Source organism: Dermacentor albipictus, chromosome 6 (assembly GCF_038994185.2).
Source record: "Dermacentor albipictus isolate Rhodes 1998 colony chromosome 6, USDA_Dalb.pri_finalv2, whole genome shotgun sequence".
NCBI lineage: Eukaryota > Metazoa > Arthropoda > Arachnida > Ixodida > Ixodidae > Dermacentor > Dermacentor albipictus.
Window position 1 is genome coordinate 80,584,882 of NC_091826.1, and position 13,640 is coordinate 80,598,521.

Sequence of the window (13,640 nt, forward strand, 5' to 3'; positions counted from 1 at the left end):
TCACTGCTGTCTCGCTTCATCACGCAAGCGCTCCTACAGCATGTTTACCGTCAGTGAGATGTGTTCATGAGTGGCTTTGCGCACGACAACTTTAATTTAACAAGGAAGCAAAGGTTTACTGAAATTTACACTAGCGATAACACGTGTAGCTGATTAATTATAGCTGTCTGGTAATTTGCTGTCGCAATCACTGCTTCGCTTTTCGAACAAAACTGCAACATTTCTTACTGTTAGCTAGAGACTAGAATTCCTTTTATCTTTGTAGATACTGTATTTACTTAAATCTAGGCCGACCCCGATTCTAAACCAACCCCCTCAAGTCTGAAGCCCCCCCCCCCCAAATATGTTACTTCGAATGTAGGCCTAACAAAGAAAGCGAGAACAGCATTCACAAAATGCAAACAGTACTTATTGAATCTGAACATGCAGAGCTCATTCAACGCCATCGTCGCTGTGTTCCTTGTCACTATCACCTTCAAACAGTGCACTATCTATCTTCGGTACTGTCAAGCACATTAGATATGCTGCACTTTTTAAAGGCCCGCACGATCTAAGTACCTGGGATGTTGTCCCACGCTGCAGCTACCCAGCCCGCCAGCTGTGATAGCGATGCACGTTTGATACGGCCCGTTGCCGTTAGCATGTGGTCTTCGTCAGTCAACCAGTCCGTGTAATATTTCTGCAGACGATCCTTGAAAGTTTGTTGATACAGACATCAAGTGGCTGCAACTGGCCCGTCATGCCGCTCGGTGTGACAGCAAGGTCCGTGTTCGCTTGGGCGAGCGCAGCGTTCACGTTGTTGGTCAAGTGCCCATGGTAAGAGTCGACGATGAGCGAGTTCTTTGTCAAAAGTGCTCCTGGACGCCGTCACCACACAATCTTAACCCACTCCTCCACCATCGCACCCGTCATCCACCTGTTCTCATTTGCCCGCACAATGACATTTCTTGGGAATGTTTCTCGAGCAGGCAGTGTCTTCCTTTTAAATATCATATAAGGAGGGAGTTTATGTCCATAAGCTGTGCAGCACAGCATAACAGTTGCGCGCTGCTTCTCGTAGCCTGCAGATTGCACCTTCACCTCCTTGGCACCCATTTCGTTCACGGTGTACACCACTGGCATATCAAAATACAGAGCCGTCTGGTCGGCATTGCCGATTTGCCCAAGGTTGTAGCCTGCCGCTTCTCTTTCGCAGCACCCCCGCAGGGGCGTCTGTGTCAGCAGGTGTTTGGTGTGTTGTGACACCTCGTACCCGAGCACATGAGGGTTGGACCCTCCCGCGTGTAGCCGTGTCCGGGGAAAAGGGGATCCTGGGGGTTGAGCCAATGCCCGGTGTTTGGAAAGCGGCAACAAACCCCTTTGGCCTCAGCTTTACGTAGATGGCACCTCCAGAATGACCCACCCACTTTTTGAGCTTTCCTGCCTTCTCTCTTCCATTTACTTCCTTTCTCCATGGCAGCAAGACTTAAACTTGTGTGGCTATCCTACCTTGGGTACACCATATTTGGTTATAGTGACAGCGTACGGCTGGCGTGGTGCAGGCTTGTACACAAGCTCTGCCGCGTCCCCTCGTTGGGCTCCTTTGGTGGGCGGTCGGTGCTGTTGCAGAATTTTTGTATTTTCATGGAAACTTCTTTCCCCCCACTTTCTGACCGCCCTCAGATACGAGGGCACACCGAAGATGTCTTTAACCTCTTATGACCTGTTGTCGCGATTTCGCATCATACCGGTTTTAAGCCGCACCACCAGAAGAAAACATCTGTAGCCGCTACCCCTGCGCTCAGAGGGAATCCACAGATGTCTGGCAACACGTGGAAAAGGCAGCGCCATCTATCGTCGATTCAGTAAAGAGCTGACGGCTGCCATTTCTCCAGTTGATGCCGACGAAGAACATTTCTCACTATCCATCCATTGACATCCGTCTCCATTCAAGGTATGTAAGTTTTTTGAATATAAAAAAATTTTGCATGATAGGCACTTGGTTGAATAATGCACGCAGATCACGTAAATAATTTGTTTTTGAAGATTAGTTGTTTTTTCAAGCGTGTGTCGCTTTGTCGCGTTTTCGCATCAACAGGCTGTAGCGTCTCGATTTGTGCACAACTTCGTCTTCCTCGGCATGTGGTCAAAAAACTAGTAATTTTTGTTTTTTGCAGTTATTCGGTGCTTTTTGTTCGTGATGGACACCAGAAGGTTCTACGGGATCAGGGTTCCACCCGTTGAAGAAAGCGAAGATAGCTGCCTCAGCGACAGCGATTCGGAATACAGCCCTGACACAGTACATGCTGCCCCATCAGATCAATCTGGGCAGTCTGGGAGCGACACAGGTGCGCAATTTTTTGTTTGTTGGGCGAGTTGCATTCGGCTGCAATGTGAAACGCCGTCAGCGTTCTTTCGTGTTGTATTGCAGTGGCGCGTCTTTTTCTTTTGAAGCCAAAAGCTTCACTACGATAGTCAACACCGCGTTTGTCGGAGCACGAGTGACGTCACGCACTGCGCAGGCTACTGCCCATGTGCGCCGTCGCTTCTCCGCGCCACCGTTTGATCTTTCGCCGCAGCCGTGCGCATTTGAAAGGAGGGGTATATAAGGCGCGCTTGCCCATAGAACAGGCGCACGCTGCCGCGCGCTATGCGTCATCGTTTGACGTTCGCCGCAAGCGCGTGTTTATCGCGGATCACCGCAGCTTTTCGCTTCGAGATATCCAGGCCCTTAGCTAAGCCCCAGCCAATTTTTTCAAGCCAAGGTTTTTGTGGCTTCTCAAATGTGGTTTGCGACCTCGCAGTGATTTCTTTTTCTTTTTTTGTTTGCAGATGAAGAAGGTGAAACGGAAGAGCCGTCAACGTCAAGCGCAAGAAGTTTCCTCTGGAAGCAAGTGAACCATCCGCGGACATGCCACCCTCAATGGGAAGACGGTCTTCCAGACCCTCCAGATGAGCCGAAAGCTCCGATTGCGTACTTCCGGTATTTTTTTGACGACAAGCTTCTTGAGGAGATTACAGACCAGTCCAATCTCTATGCAGTGCAGAAGAATGCCAACAAAGCATTGTGCCTAACACGCGCTGAACTGGAGCAGTTTCTTGGGGCCACAATGTATATGTCCATATACAGGCTTCCGCGATCGCGCATGTACTGGAACCGCGAGATGCGAGTAGAAAAAGTGGCAGAAGTTATGTCACGTGACAGGTGGCAAGCGATAAAGAACAGCCTTCATTTCAACGACAACAATCTCCTACAAGCAAATGCTGGCAAAGACAGGCTCTTCAAAATTCGACCACTCATTGACAATCTGCTGCTCAAATTTCAAATCCTTCCAAAGTCACAGATGCTGGTGGTCGACGAGCAAATTGTGCCGTTCAAAGGCCGCTCCTCACTCAAGCAGTACGTCCCTAGCAAGCCTCACAAGTGGGGCTACAAGATTTTTGTACTTTGCGACACCCACGGACTTGTCTCTGACTTCTCTATATACACAGGGGACATCCGCCTTGTTCCTGGATTACCTGACCTTGGAGCAAGCTCTAATGTTGTGCTCGAGCTTTCGCGCTCCATCCCAGAGAACAAGAGCTACTTGCTCTTTTTTGACAACTGGTTCACATCCATAAAACTGCTGGTAAATTTGCATCAGCGTGGTATTCCAGCAATGGGAACTGCACGCGCAAACAGAATTTCTGGATGCCGACTGCCCAGCGATGCAGAAATGAAGAAGAACGGTAGAGGAAGCCACGTGGAGAGGCAGGCTACTATTGAAGGGGTCGAAGTCCGAGTAGTGAAGTGGTACGACAGCCGGGGAGTGAATATTGCTAGCACATTCGGGAGTGCCCAGCCTCTAGGAAGCTGCCAGCGGTATGACCGCAAAAAGAAAGAAAGATGTGAAGTTGAGCAGCCAGCCATTGTGAAGGCTTACAACACTTTTATGGGTGGAGTCGACCTTCTCGATGGGCTCATGGCGTACTACAGAATTTTTCTGAAGTCGAAGAAATTCTACCTGCGATTTTTTTTTCATTTTGTGGACATGGCTGTTGTGAGCAGCTGGCTGCTCTACCGGAGGGATTGTGATGCTCTAGGAATCCCAAAGAAACATCAACTGGATCTTCTAGCGTTCAAGGCTTCTCTAGCCAGCTGCCTGTGCAATCAAAACAAGGACGTGATGAAGAAGAGGGGCCGGCCGTCTCTTTCCGTGGAAGGAGAGCTTGAGAAGAAGAAAAGAAGAGGACCAGCAGCTCCAACACCTAATGCTGAAGTCCGTCAAGACAATGTTGGCCACTGGCCTGAAGTGTCGCAGCAACGACAACGATGCAAGATGCCTGGCTGCAAAGGCCAACCTGTTTCCTTCTGCACAAAGTGCAAAGTTCATCTGTGTATAAAAAAAAGTTCAAATTGTTTCATTTCTTTTCATAAGAACTGAGATACAAATGTGCTAAACTCAAAGAAATGAGCTCTCAAGTGTGTTTGAAAATAAACATTTTTTGATCCATTACGACCTGTTGTCGCGTTTTCGCGACATAGCTGTAACTTTCTTCCTAAAACCCCGACACGCATAAAAGTTGCTGTGTAACTTTCTCATAACCAGAACATAAAAAGCCACAGCAAAAATAATTTTTTTATGCAGTATGCTAAATTCAGGCTAGAAGAGGTTAAGTTTTTTGGCAATCGTACACAGAACTTCCACCGCTTTCATGTCATCCACTCTAATAAGCCTGAGAAGATGGTGAGAATGATCTCACCCTTCATAGTCTCGAAATCTCCGACGAAAGTTTTCGGTCCCAGATAAAAAGCATCGAAAATTGCTAGCGGTGATCTTCTCCTAGAGCTCCGCGATCAGAAACAATATGAAAAACTGTCCAAACTTGTATCTTTTGGGGGTGTTCCAGTCACAGTGACCCCACACCGTAACATGAATACTACCCGTGGCATTGTATCCGATGCTGATCTGCTAGAATTGTCTAAAGCTGAACTTCCAGAGGGTTGGAATAATGAGAATGTGATCAATGTTAAAAGAATTAAAATAAGACGTGACGGAAAGGAAACTGATACCGTGCACCTAATACTTACATTTGTCTCAAGCAACTTACCCGACACTATTGAGACAGGGTATGTGAAAATCCGAGTAAGACCGTACATCCCAAATCGCCTACGATGCTTCAAGTGCCAGCGATTCGGCCACAGTTCACAGAACTGCCGAGGCCACCAGACCTGTGCGAAATGCAGTGCCTACGGACACCTATATGAATCATGTCAAAACTCTCTCTGTGAACTGTGATGGGGAGCACGCTTCGTATTCACGGTCCTGCCCATCGTGGAATAAGGAAAAGGAAATTGTAACAATTCAAGTAAAGGAAAATATAAGTTTCAGGGAGGCACGCAGGTGGGTATCCTACCTGCCCAAGAACACTTTTGCCGGTTGTTGCAGGTTGTTAACATGCACATGGTGGACAGTAATTTTTGTACACATTTTTAACACGTCTTTATTGAAAACCTTACAGCCATGCTGTGTTCCTATCATCAGCCTGGTGTCATCTTGGGTTGACATTATTCTTCGTTGATGATCAGCACAGAAACAAGTGCACAGAAATCTGCTTTCTTAGTACCTCTGATTTGAACAGTGAATTTTCTTGTCTGCAACCACTGGAACAGATCCTGCAGGATGACTAGTAAATTGTGTAGTGCAACCGTGATCTGTTCTGCATCTGCAACCATGGATGAAAGGCTGCACCCAGCGTGTGGTAACTTCCTTATGGGCTAATGTACCTGTGAACTCTGGGTTAAGTTTTGTCTCTGTGACTGTTCAAGCAAGTCCACAGAAATGCCCCACTAAATTTCTTAGTACATGTGAACTGCGATGTAATTGTCTGTGACTGCTAAGCAAGCCTGCAGCAAGCCTTAGTAAAATGTTTAGTCGCCAAGATACCTGTGATCTTTTCAGAGATATCTGTATCTGCTGCCATGGAAGAACAGCCACGCTTTGCCTCTGGTAACTTCCATTAAGGTTGTCTGATACACGTGAATTTTAAGAATGAACTTGTGTTTGCATGTGGCTGCTGAAGCAAGCCCACACAAATCCTGTTAGGTTTTGGTACGGGTGAACTCGTATAATGTGTTTTTGTGATGATGATGATGATGTGTGGTTTTTTGTGGCGCAAGGGCCAGGTTTGGCCAAAGAGCGCCATGACAAGTTTTAATGTTGACGATGTATTATGGAAGATGTGACTTGGCTGTAAAGTGGCCTAAAAATATTCGCTGTAGAGTGCGTAAAATTAACTTGTTATAAAATTATGGCGATGACAGATGACGAATACTATGAACACTAAAATCCATCGTGAAAGAATGATGCAGAATAGAAAATATATGAGATGGTAAAAATGCCTGGAGCACTGTTGCCTCGCCAGAGCCCTTCATAATGTGTTTTTGTGTCTATGACTGCTGAAGTGAGCACGCTGCAAGCCTTTAGTTAATTGTGTAGACGCCAAGGTATCTGTGATGGCTTCAGCAATGTTTGGCTGTGACCACGGTAAGGTTGCATTCAGCTTCTATTGACTTGCTTAGAGGCCTTTGAGCCTGTGAACATTTATGATGAATTTGTGTTTGTGACTACTCAAGTACAGCAAGTATCTTGTAACTTCTGGTACCTGTGAAATCAGTTTGGTTTTGTGCCAAAGCAAGTGTCTTGTAACTGCTTTTGTAACTGTGAACTCTCCAGTAATGTTCGTGTCTGCAACTGCTTAAGTTACCCTTTAGTAATTTTATTAATGTCCAGTGTGTCTATCAAATCTTTAATACCTTTACCGTGTGCGACCACTGAAGCAGGCCCACAGAAAGTCTGGAGTTGCTTCCTTCATGGCTAAGACACCTTTGAACTTTCCAGCAAATATTGCATTTATGTGCCTGTGATTGTTGAAGTGAGCCAACCTGCAGTAGGCCTCCGACTAACTTCCTTTGTAACCCTCACCTTTGCAGAGGGCTTTTAAAGTTCATTTACTGGCTGAGGTGGATATCAAAATATTATCTCAACTGAAATGGTCTCGTCACTACACAAAAAGGTCGATGTTTGCTCTATGACCTTCACTGGAACTTGTTATGAATGCATAGCATATTTGCTCTATAAATAGATGATTATAGAGCAGCTGCTTGTGTCTATATATGACTGCTGCTCAAGTAATTTTGTTAATGCGTAACGTAGTTGTGACACGTTTAGCATAAATAGTGTTAGTCTGTGCAGTTACTGAATATGGCCTAGAGAAAGGCTGTGGTAACTTAAAGTGCCCAACATACCTGAACTGTTCAGCAAATTTTGCATTGACAGGCTTGTGACCATGGAAGTGAGCCTACAGCAAGCCTCATGATAACTTCTGTAGTGGCCCCACTGCAAATTCTTAATTTTCTTGCTACTCAAAGCGCATATGTAAACACTTTACTTCATGCACACTTTTACTAACCATGGTGCGTCATAAATAACTCCTAATGGCCGAGCTGATGTGATGAAATTACTGAGTTTTATTTGTTTGCATTGATGCGCTTTACTGAAAACTGCTGAGTGCATTTGAGAGTTCTACTTGTGATGTTCCTGCAACTGTTCTTTTTTAAATAAATGCTGTATTTTAACGAGATTGTCAAATCATTCAGCAGCCAGCAGAACTTAGTTCTGTAGCTTCGTTCCTGTTAGCACAAAGAAAGTGTAGCTTGCATGTCTGTATGTTTTGATTTAATGCATTTTTATTAAGTTGTATGTAATCTATTAGCTTACTATAGCACAGAATTATGTGCCCAATGCTTAGCTGCACTGCAGCGTTCTTTAGCATGCTTTGAGATGCGGTGGGCTGTATTCCTGGCCTGTCTCCTGGTACTTCAGCTTTTGCATGACAAAAATGTTTGGTCACCTTGTTGGACTGTTGGGATGCATCATCAAGAGCCATGCAATTCCTTTTCATCATTGCCCCACAAGCCAACACAATACCAGGTCAAACTCAGTAAAATGCAGCAGGCCTGCTAATGCTAGGGCACATTATGACGAACGTCCCTATTATGTTAATTTATAATCAATATGGACATATTGTAGATATCCTAAATCCACAACCAAATGTCTTACAAATGTCCTTTGGACGACTGGTAACAAAATGCCTCAGAAGCGTCCTACATCCTCACAAAAATGTCCTTAGGATGTACTCGGGATTAGGTAATTAAAATAATCCACATTTAAACATCTCTTGGATGTCCGAATATCCCATTATGACGTTCGTGGGACGTTTCATGAATGTTACGTGTGCATGGGACAATCCCATGGATGATCCAGGGACTTTCGAGTGTCCCATTTTGGATCTCTGCTGGACATCTGTAGGATGTTGGTGGTCCAATGGGTTATCTTCAAATGTCCGGTGGGCATCCAAATATCCGATTTTGATGTACGATGTATGTTCATTGGATGTGCATTTTCCGTCGGACGATCCTACGGACATCCATAGTACATTATCAGGACTTCTGTGAATATATGACGGACGTCAAAATATCCATATAGGATGTCTTTTGGATGTTCACTGGCGATCTGTGGTCCAATGGGCAGTTTCCTGCATAAATGGACGTGACAATACATTCCCAATTTTTATGCGGAAGGTACGATTTGACAAATAGCTTTCTACTAGGTTTAGCAAATGCCATGGATGCCCATTCCCGTTAAGTCTCGTAAGATCCCGTAACGCCACGGTGTGTCATACGCCTTCTCCATATCGAGGAATATCGATAAGAAAACCTGTATATGTACAAATGCATCGCGAATATATCCTTCAGTGCGCGCAAGATTAGTTGTAGACTGGCCTTCTCTGAAGCCACACTGATAGGGATCAAGCATATTGTTTCGTTCAAGGAAATGTATGAGTCTACGATTAACTATTTTTTCAAGAAGCTTGCACAGGCAACCTGTAAGAGCTATCAGGCGATGTTGCACTTGTGTGTCAGTGTGCAAGTTTTTGATCATGTCATACATGACTCTGTCAGGTCCCGGTGCAGAGCTCTTGCATGCGATCAAGCCAGCTCTGAACTTGGCAATACTCAAACGCCGGTTATGTTTTGTTCTGTCTGCATTTACCTACAACTGGCTGACGCTCTTTTGACTGTTTGTATTTAAGGAAGGATTTAGAATAATGAATTGAGCTCGACACACGCTCAAAGTGCTTCCCAAGAAATGTTTAAATGTAGTTTAGTGGTGCAAAAGCAGCTAAGGCTACGCTGTGCCAAACACGAGGTGTTTTAAGATACCATTCAAGAGGAGAAAGGCTGTGCTAATCTGTATTTTGTGTAAAAAGCCAGTGTCGTCTAGAAATTTACGCACATCAGGCAATGGGACTATCGGATCATCTCCTAAAATTAGAGCAGGATGTAAAGGTATGTGTAGTTGTAGTTGTATAGTAAATAATTATGTGTGAGGTGTGTGTGGCCAATGCGTATTCGGCATAAAACTACTTCAAAGAATCACTCCTGGTGGTTACACGACTTCCACTCACCAAGTACGGGCTCAGTAAGATGTAGCTTGTTGTCTGTACAATGGCCCCATTTGTGTTTCCACTTCGACGTTAAGGCCTTCCTAATCGCACGGATACTATCTTTATATGGAAGTGTTGTGTTTGTTATGTCTTTGTACGCTGCCATCGATGCACATCTATCAGCTGCTTCGTTACCCGGTATCCCAACGTGGCTTGGTATCCAGCAGAAATGAATTGATTTCCCGTACTTGTTAAGCGCGACCATGTTTAATATATCCCCTAGCAGGGGTTCACACTCAGATTTCAGATGCAGAGCCTTCAGTGTACTTGAGGAATCAGTGTATGACTGTATTTTTGTGTTTGTCAGTGATAACATTTTTAGCTACAACCCATACAGCATAAACTTCAGCAGTGAAAATGGGCATGTTTTCGTAAACGAATACTTGCTTCCCAATTTTCTGTTACGGCCCCTACACTGACTTGTTCTTTTGCTTTAGAGCCATCTGAGTAGAATTTCGTGTTACTTTGATATTTGACCTAAAGAGCACGGAATTCTTGTATAATGTGTTCATGTAGGGTGTCTTTGTTCGTTAAATGTGTTTTGTCCAGTCACATAACTGTGTGAAATCGTGCCACGGGGACAATCGTGGTTTTTTGGCAACCTGGAGGACCTCGTGATGAATATCATACTCCCGAAAATATTCCTCATATCGCAGGACAAGCGGCCTAACTATGTTCGGTTTATTTACGAGCGGCAACTCGTGCATCGTTTGGGTGCTCGCCCTCTACCTTCGTCGGGCGCGACGCGACGGCGTGTCAGCGCAGCGTGTGCGGACACGTGCCAACATGTACGTCTGGTTGGGGCTTAAGCGCGAGTTGCACTGTGTGACAATGTCGTAGCATGTGTTGGTGGTGAGGACTGAACTCTGAGCACGTAGGAAAAAGTGAGCAATGCTCTGCGCTGCTGTAAGGGAGGTTCATTACACTTAACGTATAAACTAGGGACAGGCGATGTTTGGTAGGCAGCATCTTGCCAGTTGCAGTCCAAGGTTATGTACTGAATGAAGTCTTTGAATGTAAGACTGTCTGGCTAAGCCATAAACCATGCAGCTGTAGTCTAGAATACAAGAGAGCGGTAGATACGTAAAGGACATGTTCGGTCAGAACCCTAGTATGTATGAGCTAAAGCTTTTGAGGATATTTAAAGATTAAAGTAAATAAAGCGTTAGTGTTCTTATGTGAGCTAGGATGTTTAGTTTGGTGTCAAAGGTTACTCCTAAAAACTTATGGTGTTTGATCGGCAGTATGGCGTCATTCAATTTTAGGACTGGATCGCTGTGTAGCCCTCGTTCGTTCATCCAACTGGTGGGGAAAGCACATTCTCAGCGAAGAACCGTTGAAGGTAGCTTACAGTGTGTGCTTAGCTGTGCCCCTAAACATGTGTTCTGCATGCACAAAAGCTTGTGCTTTTCACAAACGTCGGCACTGTGGTGAAATGCGAAGTGTTTGTGCGAGGGGTTCTGATCGCCCTGGAAAACTCGGGGGATCCAGCTTCTTTGCTGAAGGATGTTGACGCCATCCGCGTTTGCGCAAGGGCCGGACTTTTGGAAGAGTTCCTGTTTGCGTCTTCGAATGCGAATTTAACAGTGTGGAATGACACCATCTAGAACAAGTATTGCAAGGGAGTGTCAGGACTCGAAGAGAAATGCTGTATGAAGTGCAAGTATCTCAGAAAGCTTTTGATTAACCAAAGGTGCAGGAAAACGAAACATAAAGTAAGACCGAGCTCTGTCATGAAAATGAACGCGAAAGCAGAAACAGTGCATTGCCTCAGGACAAAGGCATGCATCCCCAAATGGCATGTGTTATAGTCCAGAGTGACTACTCGAGTGCATCATCATGCACATGAAAAGTCCTCGACTTTACGAACACGTCTGCAGAGAAAAAATACTTGCTCTGCCCAGCCGAAGCTGCCTCAAGAAACACAAGATGCAGTACGAGAGCAGCTTCGAGTTCAATTCACATGTGCTTTCAGGCATCATGAAGAAGACGAAAAAATAGAGCGACTTTGAACGCCATGGAGGGCTCATAATCGATAAAATGAAACTTTAGGAGAACTTGGGTGTTGTGGGAGGTGGAAAGATTGATGGTTTTGTAGACCTTGGTCCGTTTACACCCGAATCTGACAAAACAGTCCCTTGCGACCCCGGATTAGTGGTCGCAAGGAACTGCCACGAACCTGACCGCTGTCAAATTTCTGGCACCAGATTCTCTGTGTGTTTGTCTCTAAGGGCAATGTCAAGGCGCCACTAATATCCAAGATCGTCTTGGAAGCGGTGATGCTAACTGAGCATGCTGGGCTGATAGTGGACTATGTGACATGTGACGGAGCATCATGGAATTGTGTAATGTGGCATCAGTTCGGAATATCGGGTAAAGGATCAGGCTATCAGCATTCCACCCCACTGATGATGGCCAACTCTTTTTCCTGTCAGGCTTTCCACACTTACCCCCACATTCGGAAATGCGCCTTGACTCAAACTTGACTTGTGGCCGCCTCAACTCGGCACCAACGCACATCATAAACCTCCCTTGACTTGAAGCGCCTCCTCGCGGCCTTCACTTGATCAAGTGTGCGAAAACGTCAAGACAGGGCCAATGCTACCTTGAAGTGGGCTTGACAGGTTGAGGAGCCCTGGCGGCTTTAGAAGCGATGTCGCCAGAAGAATTAGTGCATACGAATTTGCGTGTAGAGCCTGTGATGTTGTCTTCGGTGACACATTTTACATGCAAACCGTGCCATGGCCATGGATGCGTGACAGATCAAACCCGATGGAGGTATTCGACGACGATGAGTTCATCACACGCTGTCGCTTCATGAAGGAAACAGTTCGTGAGCTGCTAGCCTTTCTGTCACTTGAAGCGAGCAGCGACAACCGAGGACTGCTGCTGACACCGATGCAGCAGCTGCATGTGGCGCTGATATTTTTCGGCGCTGGAACTTTTCAAATTGTGAGCGGAGACTTGGTTAATGTGTCCCAGCCCACGGTGTGTCACACGGTGAAAAGAATGATGCGCCTTCTTGCAAGGCACCTGTTCCGAGCAGTTGTACACTTCCTGGATGCCTCAAAGTTGTCAGGTGTGATGCAAGATTTCCATGAGATCGCCCACTTCCTCGAAATGAACAGCTGCATCGACGGTACACATGTATGCAGCAAGAGTCCCAGAGGTGATGACGCAGAAGTTTACCGCAACCGCAAAGAAGTGTTTTCTGTTAACGTTCAGGTAAGCCCTATTTCACAATGTGTATGGATCGGAAGCGATTAGTTTTGCACAAACGTAAAAGCAGCAGTAAAAGTCCTAATCATCATATTACAATTCTCGTATGCTGTTTTACGTAACTATGTTATGTGCATCATATTCACTCACCCGCTGTATTTCATGGAGAGACGGTACGAGTACCGCATTTTACATAGTCGAGTGTGTGGTCTAAACTGTAGCGCTCTCAGGCCATTTACTTATGTAGCGCAAATATGCGGCAACGTGAGCTTTGCTTGCTGATTATGAAGCAACTGATATGATGTAGGCATGCACACGTTTTTATTTGGGAAAGTAAGAAATGAGCTACCACACTTCTGTCCATCGTGACCACTACAAGCTGTGCAACAAATTTCGCATTTACATGTGCCTTGGCAAAAACAGGGCGTAGAATTATGGACCACATGAAATATTTCGTTAGTTGAAAATTTCTGTAAGACAGCCTTCAGTTGTTTTCAAATTTTTATCTTCTGTCTTGCTGGGAAGTAAAATGTAGTTACAGTTGTTGCAATGACAACATGCTGCTCCTGCACTCATACTCTAGGTTTTTTTGCAGGCGGTTGCTGGACCAATGCTGCAGTTTATCAACATTGTAGCGAGCTGGCTGGGATCTGCCCGTGAGTCGTATATCGGACAACTCTTTAGTACGTGTTATGTACGAACAGCACCGTGTGCCTGGTCAGCTGCTTGGGGACATGGGCTATGCCTGCTCTCCTTTCCTGATGACCCCCATTGCTGAGCCAGTTCGAGCCAACTTGCCAGAAAGCAGGCAAATAATGCCTAATCTTTTTAGGGGTGTATATGATAGGTAGCACCTCTCTCCATAATAACATACTGTTTTTGTAAAGCTATGC

At 45.4% G+C, this 13,640-nt stretch overlaps 1 protein-coding gene and 2 pseudogenes across 10 annotated transcripts in view; 2 read left to right on the top strand and 1 right to left on the bottom strand.

Moving 5' to 3' along the window:
* Positions 1-13,640, bottom strand: part of LOC139061236 (uncharacterized) — a 170,778-nt gene that overhangs the window by 73,727 nt on the left and 83,411 nt on the right. Inside the window, exon 1 of one of the 10 annotated variants that reach the window (XR_011515268.1) lies at positions 559-1,081. The exons of the other annotated variants lie outside the window; for them this stretch is intronic. The gene's annotated coding sequence lies outside the window, so the exon portion shown is untranslated. Of the gene's footprint in view, positions 1-558; positions 1,082-13,640 lie in introns of those variants that run through there. 10 annotated transcript variants of the gene reach the window in all.
* On the top strand, positions 1,702-4,475 carry LOC135896401 (piggyBac transposable element-derived protein 3-like; annotated as a pseudogene).
* LOC139061423 (putative nuclease HARBI1) lies at positions 8,222-13,598 on the top strand (annotated as a pseudogene).